This window comes from Pinus tabuliformis, chromosome 3_2 (genome assembly GCF_031772625.1).
Source record: "Pinus tabuliformis cultivar Carrire ecotype Pingquan chromosome 3_2, CPIR1, whole genome shotgun sequence".
NCBI lineage: Eukaryota > Viridiplantae > Streptophyta > Pinopsida > Pinales > Pinaceae > Pinus > Pinus tabuliformis.
The window spans coordinates 903,498,136-903,511,434 of NC_142302.1; positions in this window are offsets into that span (position 1 = coordinate 903,498,136).

Consider the following 13,299-nt stretch of genomic DNA (forward strand, 5'->3'; position numbering starts at 1 on the left):
GGGAAAGCAAACTTTCTGAGGAGATTCATTCCAAATTACGCAGAACTTGCTAAGGGTTATACTCGTCTTGTGAAAAAGGATGTACCTTTTGTCTGGGACCAGGTGGCGCAAGCTTCCTTTGATGCTCTGAAAGATTGTCTAGTAAAAGCATCATTAATGTACGCCCAGACTATCAAAGAGATTTTAACCTGTATCTGGCTGCAGCAGATACGACCATTGCAATGGTTTTAGTTCAAGAAGTCGATGGAATTGAACATCCTATCTATTATTTAAGTAAAAACTTAAACGATACAGAAAGTAAATATTCTTATGTTGAAAAACTAGCGCTTGCAGCTGTTCAAGCGATCCAAAGGTTTCGACATTATGTCCTCTTTCGGAAAACTACCATCTTGTCAAATTGCAACCCCATGACATATATACTGTCGCGACAGTTGCTGGGGGGCAAATATTCAAAATGGATAGCAATCCTTCAAGAGTTTGATCTGGAATTTGTAAAATCCAAATCAAAGAAAGCTCTAGTTTTCGCAGAATTATTGTGCGATCTCCCATTGTTGTCCAACGATGAAACATCGGAAGAGTCAATTGTGGACGAAAGTTTGTTTCTGATATCTGTAAGTGATGAGTGGTATGGGGATATCATAGTTTATCTCCAAACCCAAAGGTTCAGGCCTAACACCTCTCACTCCGAACAAAAACGTATACGATACCAAGCAAAAGACTACATGATCGTCGGTGATACACTTTACCATCGTGGTGTCGATACAGTTCTGAGGAGGTGCCTTACCCATGAGGAGGCCGAAAAAGCCCTGAATGATTGTCATTCAGGCGCCTGTGGGGGGCATCAGTCTGGATATGCAACATCACAAAGAATCTTACGAGCAGGATACTTCTGGCCAACCATGTTCAAAGATTGCATAACCGCAGTCAGAAGTTGCCATGCTTGTCAAATCTTTGATAGCAAAACCAGACGACCGCCCGCACCTTTACAGCCGATAGTTGCTGTTGGGCCCTTCGCCAAGTGGGGCATCGACTTCATGCAATGTAACCCCACCTCGACCGGGGGGCATGGGTATATTATAGTCGCTGTTGACTATTTTACCAAATGGGCCGAGGCGATGCCTACATTGGATAACACTGGTGAAACAGCTGCCCTTTTCTTTTTCAATCATGTAGTCGCCAGGTTCGGCGTACCACAGGCTATAGTCACAGATCATGGGTCGCATTTTCGCAATCACATGATGGTCGAATTAGCTGCCAAGCTAGGGCTATCTCACGACAGCTCTACCCCATATTATCCGCAAGCCAACGGACAAGTTGAGGCAATCAACAAGGTCCTGAAGCGTATGTTGCAAAGGATGATCGGGGTTCACAAAAGAAGGTGGCACCTAATCCTGTACTCAGCCTTGTGGGCCTACCGAACGTCGGTTAAGAACGCAACCGGGTTCACACCTTTTCAATTGGTGTATGGCCTGGAAGCAGTCTTACCAATCCAGTGCGAAATTTTGTCGCTTAAACTCGCAATTGATCTTCTCCCCGGAACCTCAGAAGAAGAGGCTCGTTTCTTGGAATTAATCCAGTTGGATGAAACCCGTCGTGACGCCGCTTTAGCTAACGAAGCTCATAAGAAATGAGTCAAGGCTCAGTTTGACAAAAATGTCAAACCCCGTGTCTTTTCCGAAGGTGATTTGGTCTTGCTTTATGACCAAGAATCCGATAAATTGGGAGCAGGTAAATTCAAGTCCTTATGGATGGGGCCCTATATTGTTAAAAGGGTGTTAGCAAAAGGAGCCTACGAGTTGATGGATTATGATGGAATTCCACTGGCGCAGCCCCGCAACGGGTTGTACCTCAAGCGTTACTATGCTTAAATAGTAACCTACATGCTTTTGTTATATTTTGTTTTCGCTAAAGTGTTTGTTCTGGTCGAGTGATCCACCTTTTTCCGTTGCAGATGTCGAACCTTCTGGAGACATGTGTTGGATATGCCGACGGAGCAAGTCGTAGTTCGCGGAACCTGTCCTCCGCAGCCTGGGCCATTTTTGATCCAAGCGGCGAGTTAGTAAGTTTCAGAGGTGTATGTATTGGGCAATCAACGAATAACATCGCTGAGTATAGCGCGTTGATAGAACTACTCTCTGATGCCATCACACGTGGCATACGCCGACTAATTGTCAGGCTAGACTCACAACTCGTAATACTACAACTCAATGGTATATATTCTGTTCACAATCCAGCTATTTATCGCATGTTCCTAAGGGTTAAGATCTTGGAAAGACGATTTGATTCAATTCAATATCAACATATTTCAAGAAACTTAAACACATTAACTGACTCATTGGCAAACTATGTGTTAGATAGACATTTGCAACATTTATAAAAAGGACACATCATCAAAAAATTGTACATATGGATCACATAAATCAACCAGAGTAAAACCCGAAAATCAAAATATATAAGCTGTTTATATAAGTTCATACATAATGTTCTGTAACCAAGACAAAATTGGTCATATGACCTAAGAACTCAAAAAGATGCTAGGGGGCACCCTAGCCTAGTGGTGCTCATGATAGTACGTCACGGCCTGTGCAATCATGCGCAAGAGACGAGTCCATCGTCTAGGCACACCAATGGTATGCCGCTGCATCTGTAAAGGTAACTCGTCAATCTGTATATCCGGAAGGCCACGAGTAAGGCTCTCAACCTGCTCCTGCACAGCTGTAAGGGTCTCGGTGTTGTCAAGATCGCGAATAACAACTCTCCTAGCAAGCTCCCCTGTCGGGGCAGCAGCTGGCGATCTCGGACGAACTGCTGGACGAACAGGACCAATATCTGCATGCACCCAAGAGTACAATTAAAAGTCTTGATAGAATAAAGCACGGCAACATTATGAGTAAGAACAATAAACAGTAATATGGTCAAAGAGTTTACCAATGGCACCCCACTGCTCGCCATCCGGTAACACCAAATCCGGATCACCTCGGAAATCCATACCCACATATGGATACTCAGAAAACGCCATCTCCTGGCGCTCGAACCACCTAAAGAAGGCCTCAGTGAAAGTAATCTGAGGTTGACCTGCATGCCTAGACATGTGGTCAACCCACCTCTGCATGCGTGGCTCGGTCGGAGAAGGCAAGTCAAGTATGATGTACTGAGGCTGCATCAGTGGGATTTTCTCCAAGGCGAAGGCAGTCAGAATAGAACCAAATCCAAAGTTCTTCAGCTTCCCGTCCTTTACCTTGGTCAATTGATTTTTCATCTGGACAAGTACTGCATCACACCAGTTGAATACTTTCGGTTGGAGACACTCCAAGGCGTGCTGCATATAAGACCTGTTGGCAACATGTAGAGCTGCGCTACCGGCCATCCTACCAATAGTGAACAGAATGGACCTGAGAGCCTGATCAGTAATCTCTCGGATAACAATCTTGCCGTCTCTGCTCGGCTAAGAACCTTCCCTGCAGTACTGGCGGACATAATCTCTGGTGGAATCAGTCCCCCGGGCCGTACCTGATAAGGAAATGGGGGCACCTCGTCTTGACAGTCCAGTCAAGAAGTACATGTGCTCTATGGTCAAGGGGATGGTCTTCCCCCTAATCTGGAACACTTGGTTAACAGGATCCCAAGCATCAAGCATATACTGCAGTAAAGAAATCTGTGCTCTCATGCTAGAGATACGGAAAAACTTCAGCAGGCCACAGTTCCGCAGCGCGTTCACCGTGACCGGGTCATGGAGGGCAATCATGTCCTCCTCTTCATGTTCTCGTTCTCGCCATGTAAGAGACATTTTGTTCAAAGTTCCCTGCAAGGCAAACAAGAGAAAGAGTAAGTTCCTGATTTTGATGAAAAACTGGCGAAAAATCATCAAAAAATGACCTGAACACTCAGTTTTCTGAGCCCAACGCAGGCAAAGAGTGTCCCTCCTGCGCTGAAGGTCAGGCTGCCTTAAGGCAACTTGACATTCAGCGCAGATTTCGAAAGGGGAACCTGCGCTGAAGTTAGGGCGATTTTGCAAAACCCCTGGGGCTCAGAAACACTGAAAAACAGGCCTAAAACTGGAAAATGAAACCATGAAAAGAAAGAGCTAGTGTTTAGCTCCTACCTGGTCCAGACGGCGCCGAAAATCGTCCGCAGAATCTCCCGGAATCAGCTGGTGAAAATCAAGGGGGAAGAGGCACCTCCAGAGCTCCAACAAACCAAATGCAAATGAAATGGTAAATGAGAGGTAAAAACACCTTTTAATGGCTTTTTACACAGTTTAAAGTGAAATATAAGGGTTATAATCTCATTTCCATGCAAATATTATTCATTTCTAACGAAGTTTGTTGCAGCAATTGAAAATGCAGTACTATTTTTGAAAAAGAGAAAAGCTAGTAATGGTAAAAATCAAAATTTGACCATATAATCGAGCAGTTTTAGCATAAAGTTCATGCTCGTTAAAAAATAAACGCAAGATTCGAGCAGTTTTATCGCGGAATTTATGCTCGTTAAAAAATAGAAAAGCATGAGCAAGAGTTTCCTCCAGAGTTCAAGCTCATTAAAAAATGAACCTATCCCAGTAAATAACCATTGCGATCGTAACTTTATTAGCCATGAAAAGCCTTGGTCGTGTTTGCACCCGCCACCTCCACCGTCATTTGGCCGATCGTTCACCTCCATATGATTGTTTACCCATTTTGAGGAACAACTGCGAAGAGTGATTTCACCTAGCCATCCTTGTGACACTGCCGTGATTGGAAAATTCCAACCTGTACCTGGAATCAGTTGCTATCCCTGTATATCACTCGTTCCTCAAAAGACGAGTCTTCTTTGAGCTCTTTTCTGACTCGTAAAACATGAAAAGTTTGCCGAGTTTTGGCCTTCCAGCTCGTTAAAGGGATCGGAAGAGCTATCCCTCCTCTAGATTTTAATCTTTTTGGACCTGAGGGATTATTACACAAAAAGATCGAGCGCTTGTTTTGATCGGCTTGTTAAAAGTACCGAACACTCATCCCTTCTGTATTGTTTTATACTTTTTCGGACTTAAGGGATTAGATGACGAAAAAGGAATTTTGGAGTTAACTTTCTGTACCTTTTCAGACTCTCTAAAATTGAAAAGGACCGAGTTTTCCTTGTCGTTAGACTCGTTAAAATGATTAAATAGCGACAAACTTGTCTTTAGACGAGAACGAGTTTCCCTATCGCTAGGCTCGTTAAAACATAGTGATGGGCTTGCCCGAAGGGCAGGTTATAGAACAAGCATATGTTATCCTCCTCAAGCTTGACAAAAATAAAGAGGTACTGGTCAGAAATGACTGGGGAAAAATTGGGAGAACCTCAAAGCTTTAATGGTAGCAAGTCGCTCTTGAACATGACACTTTTCCTCCGTACCACATCGGGTTGGGTTGTTTTCATTCACCGGTCTCATCACCATGGTCCTCGCCAAACCATCCACATTTGGGGTAATGCTACCGATCCATCGCATCAGTGTCATTATATGTTCAAGAGATGTCGTTCAGAAAGAGTCAACCGTGTCCCATCCACTGCCATACATTATCCTTCATCCATTCATGGTCGCCACCTTGAGTCATATGTCACAGTTTGTTTTCACCTCCACTAAAATCATTAGCTCCGTTCCATGTCATTGATGTGGGATTCATTAAGGCCCTCCTTTGACGGATCGCTTCTTGTCGACTTCAGCTCATTATCCAAGAAGTTGATCTAGGAACAACCCCTTCAGTACTTTGAAGCTTGCATGCCTCAATGGCAAGTTTCTCACTTCCGGCGACAGGTATACATCAATGACCTTCGACCAGAAGATTTTGCGTGGTGTTCGACGCCAAGTCCTTTATTCACACCACGTGAATTGTACTACAGTACCTTGAGGGTCATTGTCATTATTGGTGATTCCTCTCGCGCTTGTTAACGGTTTACATTATTGACCGGTAATCAAGCGATGTCTTTCCATGTTCGACTTCAGCGCAATTCTCACATGGATCGACTTGTACTTAGAGTGAAGATCGAACGAGTTTGAAGACCCCGGATCTAGTTTCATCCATCCGGGCTGCGATATACATTCAGGACATAAAGACATTTGTTATGTACATCATTGCAGCAGATGATCATCCTACTCAAAGGATGATAATTTTAGCAGAGAATTATCAGTCTACCATCAGACGATCGTCTGTTCTATGTACCAAAATGTATTTATAAAGCTGAGCATGGGAATGCCCGCCTCAGCTAGATCATGAAAACAAGATGAAAAATAATGTATTGTATTGTATTTTATTACAGGACACCTCTCAGCGATTGAATGAACTTCGGATCCTCTGGATAAAGCATTTCACCCGATAAACGACCTCATACTTTAGGGGGCAACTGTTATAGACATTTTTGTGCCTAACAGCATGAAGCATGAAATGTCAATAATCTAAGGGATCCAAAGTCCCTAAAAATGTTGTTCTTACCACTAGAGGAACAAGGTCAGCAAACCACAACACTTCAGATCAGTTCTCCACCTGAAAACACTCAAAAACAAGCAATTTCAGGATCATGTCAACTGCTCCACTGAGCATCTACGCTGAATGTCAACTGCTCCACTCTGTACCTACACTGAATGTCAAATCTAATGAAGGCTACCTGCGCTGGGCGAGATTGGCCAAGTGGCACAGTCATTCTGTAAGGTGTCAGGTGCCCAGGAAGCTTCTAAAATGACACTTGGATCAGCAAATTCGCCCTATGATGAGTAAGAGGTCCTTAAACTCCAAGTGGAAGCTAGGATCTCCAAGTGGACTCAAGAACTGGAGTATAACTGAAGAGGGAAAGGACACAAGTCAGCTTCATGTCAGTCTCAAGCTGACTCATCCTTTCTCCAAATATCCTATATATAGAGCTCTCTCATGAGGTCTAAGGAAGCTGGAATTTTGTGAATGTAAGGAAGTGTTGTTGGTTTTAGTATAGAACTATTGGGTGATTGCTTTGAAGGAGGTGAAGAGGAGATTTCTTTCTGCTGGGAGGTGTTGCTGGATTGGGCCTCTTATGGTTGTAACACTCTCAGAACTTTATTTCCTCCATTAATAAAGCATTTGAGGTTCTTCTATATGCATGTATCTTAATGGTGTATTGATGCTTGTATATTTGATTTATTCTAATCCTTGAATCAATTATGGATGTATGCTTCTTGTAGTTTCCCTTTCTTGTGCTTTTGCAGGATCTTTGTGTAGCTGGGCCAGTGAAAGAGCAAGGAGCTGGGAGCAAGCAGCAAGGAGAGAAGACTGGATCAACACTAGCGAAAGACATCGGTTGGTGGATCTCTTTCTCCCCTATTTACTTTCATAAAGAAGAAATCTTAGATAGCTTTACTTTCAATTGTTGCTGAGGTACTATCACCCTTAGAGTGGGATAGGGTCATTCCGTATTGGATACTTTTCCCTACAACAATTGGATCTTCCGCTTGCGAATTTTCTTGATCTACGTGTCCATGATCTGATAAGTTGTGGCATGTTCCATGTAGTATGGGTTTAACTTTGTTGGTGTGAGTTGTTCTGCAATGCCTGATGTGTCCAATAATGGTGGAAAGTATGGTCGAAGGCAGTCCACATTGAACACTGGGTGTAGGCCAAGGAATGGTGGAATGCTAAGCTCAAAAGCATTGTCCCCTATAGCCTTAGTGATAGTGTAAGGCCCATATCGAAGCAGGTGAAGCTTGTGGTGGGGCCCAGTGAGGCGCTCCTTATAAAAATGTAACCAAACTTTGTCACCCACCTAGAACTTGTGTGGAACCCGATGTTGATCATGACATTGCTTGTACTTAGCATTGGCTCTGTCCAGTATGTCATGGACTTGCTGGAATATGTGATGAATGCGCTCAATGAAGCTGTTAGCCCTGTCAGCTTCAGACTGGACATGAGCCGAATCTGTCTAAGTAGCTTCAAATGGTATGGCCACATCAATGGGACATAGTGGCTGGAATCTCGACCCCACCTGAAAGAGGTTGTGGCCAGTTGAGGTACGGGGAGCTCTGTTGTAGATGTATTGGAGATAGGGGTGGCTTTCATCCCATGTGCGTGGATGCTTCAAGTTGTACATACGTAGATTGTTTATAATCATCTTGTTGACGACCTCTCTTTGGCCATCAATTTGGGGGTGGAAAGTCATGGACTTAGTGAGATTGCTATCCAACATCGACCAGAGACTTGACCAAAATGTACTTAGGAACTTTCTGTCCCGATCTGAGATAATGGACTCTGGGATCCCAAAATGCACATACAATTGTTCAAAGAAGAGATTAGCAGTGGCTTCTGTTGAGATGCTCTTCTTGTAGGCCGCCATAATGGCCATCTTAGAGAATCTGTTGACAACCACGAAAACACAGTTGTTTCCATGCTTAGTAGAAGGAAGGTCCGACATGTAATCCATGGACATGGATTCCCAAGGTCGATAAGGAGTAGGCAGAGGAGTATATAGGCCTTGCTTATTGATGGTCGGTTTGGCAATGGCACAGGAAATCTATGATCTGATGTACTTCCCAACATCCTGTCGAACGTTTGGCCAATAAAAAATAATTCTGCAGCACTGCCACTATTTTCTCTACCCCAAAATGTCCAATGACCCGAATGTAGTGCGCCTCCAAAATCATATTGGTACACTCACTTGAAGGAACACATATGTGTCCCAAGTGGCATAATAGTGCATCATAGAGGTGAAAATTTAGAACTTTCTTACCTTCCAAGAGTGTCTGGTATGTGCTACCAAATTCTGGATCGCTCTTGTAAAGATGCAGCCACCTCGCAGTCTCGTTTCCATAAGAGTCGAGCATAATGGTCAGCGCCATTATGGGTGGTCGGCTGAGGAAGTCTGCAACATTATTGGTGCTGCCCTTCTTGTACTTAATGTTCAAATGGAATTGTTGCAGGTATGTGGACCATTTTTTATGGTTATCGTTCTACAACTTCCCTTGTGTCTGTATGAACTGCAGGGGTCAGTGGTCTATGTGGATGACCATTTCCTTCCACTGTCGACATAAATACACAATGGAATACATCTCTTTGTCATAGGTGGGATACTTTTGTAATGTGTCTGAGAGTGTCTCACTGTGATATGCCATTGGATGCCCCTATTGAGTAATAACCACACCAATAGCATAGTCCGAGGCATTTGTCTCGATCTCAAATGGTTGTTCCAGGTATGATAATGTGAGAATTGGTACAAAGTTGAGGAAATGCTTCAACTCGACAAACACTTTTTGTTGGGTTTTGGACCAAAATAAATTTCTTCCGCTCTGCCCTTGGTGACTTGACTTAAAGGCCAAGTGATATGAGAGAACCCCAACATGAACCTGTGATAGAAATTGGCAAGACCCAAAAAGCTGTAGAGATATGTTAGAGTGGTTGGCTCTAGCCAATACCGAATGACTTGTATCTTGGTTGGGTCCACATGCACACCCTACCCATCAATTATGTACCATAGATATTGAACCCGGGTTATGCCAAAAGTGAATTTATCCAAATTGTCTCACAACTTTTGTTGTTGCAAGGTTTGTAGGACTTGTCGAATATGGTGGAGATGCTCTTCCCAACTCTGGCTGAAGATCAAGATGTCATCTAAATAATCCACCATGAATGCATTGGCAAGGGGTCGCAAGATGTCTTCCATCAATCTCATGAAGGTTGTGAGGGCATTCGTCAACCCAAGATGCATGACCAATTTCCCTCCTTATATTTAAAGGCAGTATTCCACACATTGGAGGGTTTGATAGGCACCTAGTGATAACCGAACTTCAAGTCAATCTTGTTGAAATATTTTCCCCCCTTAGGCTGGTCCACAAGGTCATCAATTCGTGGGATTGGGTTCCTATTCCAAACAGTGATCATGTTCAGCATCCGATAGTCAATACAGAGTCTCAAGGTATCGCCCTTCTTCTGTATCAATACAATTGAGCTCCCACATGGTGATGAGCTTGGCCTGATGTGCCCTTTCTATAATAACTCCTAAATCTACCTCTTGATCTCATCATTCTCCATAATAGAGTGTCGATAGATCGGTCCATTGGGTAGCGACGCGCCTAGAGTCACATCTATGGAGTGCTTGACCTGACAGTGTAGAGGTACCCCTGTAGGTGAGGTGAAAATGTCCCTGACATCTTCCACGACCTTGTCCATCTGCTGGTACTGTGTTGAAGAGCCTTGTCTAGAAGTTGTGGCCACAACCTTCTTCTTTCCCTGAGGGTGAATCATAAGAAAAATAAATTTCCTGGTTTAGGAAATGATCTTACTGGACTGTGTGGCAGTGATCAAAGAGATGGTGATATACGGGGCTACTCTGGTATCATGTACAACTTATCGCTTAAATTTAATAATCACAGAGCGAGGTCTAGGCTCATATACAACATGTCACCTATACACGTATGGTTATCCTAATAATACATCACAAACTTCAAGAGGATCAACACACAATACCTCATTCGAAGGGCTTCATGCTCTAGGGAAGGAGACACTGTTGGCTAACGCAAACATCTCGTCGTGGGTGAAGCCACCTGATGTGTACAACTGCAGATTTGTTGTAGTTGGTAGGCACATCCACTTCACAACCTCTACTGAAATGAGGTTCTTTTGGCTCCCAATGTTGAAAATGAACTGCATTGGAAAACCCTTCACCCACATTAATGAGTGGAAGAGGCATTCCCCCTCCTCTAGATCTTCAAGCTCATTCTTTTGGATCTTAGTGGTGGCCACGATGGCACTGGGCTCTGCGTCAATGATCTGCTTCCCTTTGTCATTCCCCTTGTCAGGTTTTGACTCAGAGTTGGAACATGCATCTGATTCATAAATCTTCAGCTCGACCACCAATGACTACTTGGCCCGACACTCGTGTTGTAAGTGGAGCTCTTATGGAAATCACACCATTTTCCTGTGTCCTTCTTTGTCTTCATGGTGTTTTTGTTTTCTTACGGATTCAGTGGGTTGTCCCAGGCTGCCCTTCCTTGGATTTGTCATTTTCTCTGTGGTTTGGGGGCACCTTTTCCTCACTTTGGATTCACAGATCCAAAGTCTCGCTTCTTCTATTTAAACTTCTGCTCAATCTTGAAAGCATATCTATACACTGTGTTGAGTGAGGAGATGTCCAGGAAATCCATATTGTCTTGGATGTACTTGTATACACAACCATGATACTTGAGTACCAAATCCTGCTCGGAATCCTTGATACCTAGCTTCGTGTGAAGGGTATGGTAAACATTTGTAAATTCCAGAACATCTTGGTCCTTTCCCTGTCATAGTGTGGTCAACTTTATGTATTTATCTTCATAGCTCCTGACAGGGTAATATTGTTCCTTGATGGCATCTTGGAAAGAATTCCAAGCGTGTGCGGCTGAAAACTGTGAGGATTCCCTCTCGTCCTTTTGTTCACAGTAGGTTTCTCACCAGTCCTTGACGTGTGGGGTGGCTTTAAGAAGTGAAAAAGTATTCTTTTCTCAATTAGAAAAGTCATGAACTGAAAAATATCCTTCCAACAGATATAACCATTTATCTATGGTGTCTGCATCTATCTGGCCCTCAAATATGGGAATATAAAAGTTAACTTGTACCTTAAAAGGAATGGCACCTCTAGAGTGGCTGCAGGATGAAGATGCATTGCCTGTGGGTAGTCGTCGAAGGATCTGGGCAAAGTTATCCACCATCACATTCCTTTGTTGCTTAAGGGATTCCTCAAGTAGTATTTTGAAAGGATCTCTTGCCCCCTCATCTTTATTTTCTTCTGCCATGGGAGACCGTCAAGTTTTGTGAGGTTGGTCTTGCAAAGGTTCAACTAGATCAAGCCCTAACTCCTTATACCCTGACCTCATTAGGGACATACAAATAAAAACAGAGAAAGAGAAGACTGCTCTGATACGACTGATCTAGATTTATGCAAGAACGCAACAATATACATAAATACCCATATAGATAGAGATGTAGTAGAAATAAAACTTCATTTCATTAATATCAAAGAACTAAAATATGCTTATATATAGAAATAAAAATAAGCTAGCTCGGGCGATGGTAGCTTATCTCTGAGAAGAGATGTGGCAACTACATGCCTCTCAACTGTGTTATAATGAGGCTCAAAGGCCTATTTATTATTGAGAAACAATGGAAACCCTAAACATCCAAATCCCTAACCCGAGGAGATGAAGCGCCAAAATTATGGGCCCTGTTTGGGTAAATTGGTACATCAAGTTCCTAGGGTTGTAACTTTGGCATATGATCTCCGTTTGGCTATCATAATACATTGTTTCGAAGATGTCAAAGAGGAGGTTGAAAACAAACTAGAGAACCCATTTGGGACTTTTAGGTCTCTCAGTTTTCCCTAACAAATGTCTTTTAGTCCCTCAAAGTGGCTCTGGAAGTTTAGGACCCGAAAAAATACCAAAAATAGTAAGTTGTGCTATTATTAAGGAAACAAAAAAGAAACAACAGTGGGGGTCCCCATGGAATAGGTAGGTGGCCACCAATATCCACTTGGATCAGTCCTCCCCCCTAAGGAATAAATGGTCCTCATTTCATTGAGTTCCTCCATGAGATGGGGATACTTTTTCTAAACTTGGTCCCTAGTGAGCCACTTGCCTTTGTGCAGGAGTTGGCCAACTTTGACAAACTGATACAGTTGGATCTTCTGCTGGTGAGTGTTCTTGATCTACGTGTCCATGATCCTATAAGTTGTGGCCTATTCCATGCAGTTTGGGTTTAAATCTATTGGTATGAGTTGTTTTTCAATGTCTAATGTGTTCAGTAATGGTGGAAAGTAGGGTCAAAGGTGGTCCACATTCAACACTGGGTGTAGTCTAAGGAATGGTGGAATGTTGAGCTCAAATGGTTGGGGCCTAGCGAGGCCTCCTTCTACAAATGTAACCAATATTTTTTTCCCACCTGGAACTTATGTGGCACCTGATGCTTATCATTAAATTACTTGTACTTAGCATTGGTTATGTCCAGCATGTCATGGAATTACTGGCATATGTGCTAAATGCGCTCAATGAAGCTGTTAGCCCTGTCAGCCTCAGATTGGACATGTGTCAAATCTACCTGAGTAGCTGCAAATGGTATGGCCACATCAATGGGATATAGTGGATGGAATACCAACCCCACCTTAAAGGGATTGTGGCTAGTTGAGCTATGGAGAGCTCTGTTGTAGTTGTGCTGGACATAGGGGAGGCTTTCATCCCATGCACATGGATGCTTCGAGTTGTAAATACAAAAAATGTGTATGATCATCCAGTGGACAAACTCTATTTGGCCATCAGTGTGGGGGTGGAAAGTTGTGGACTTAGTAAGCTTGGTATTC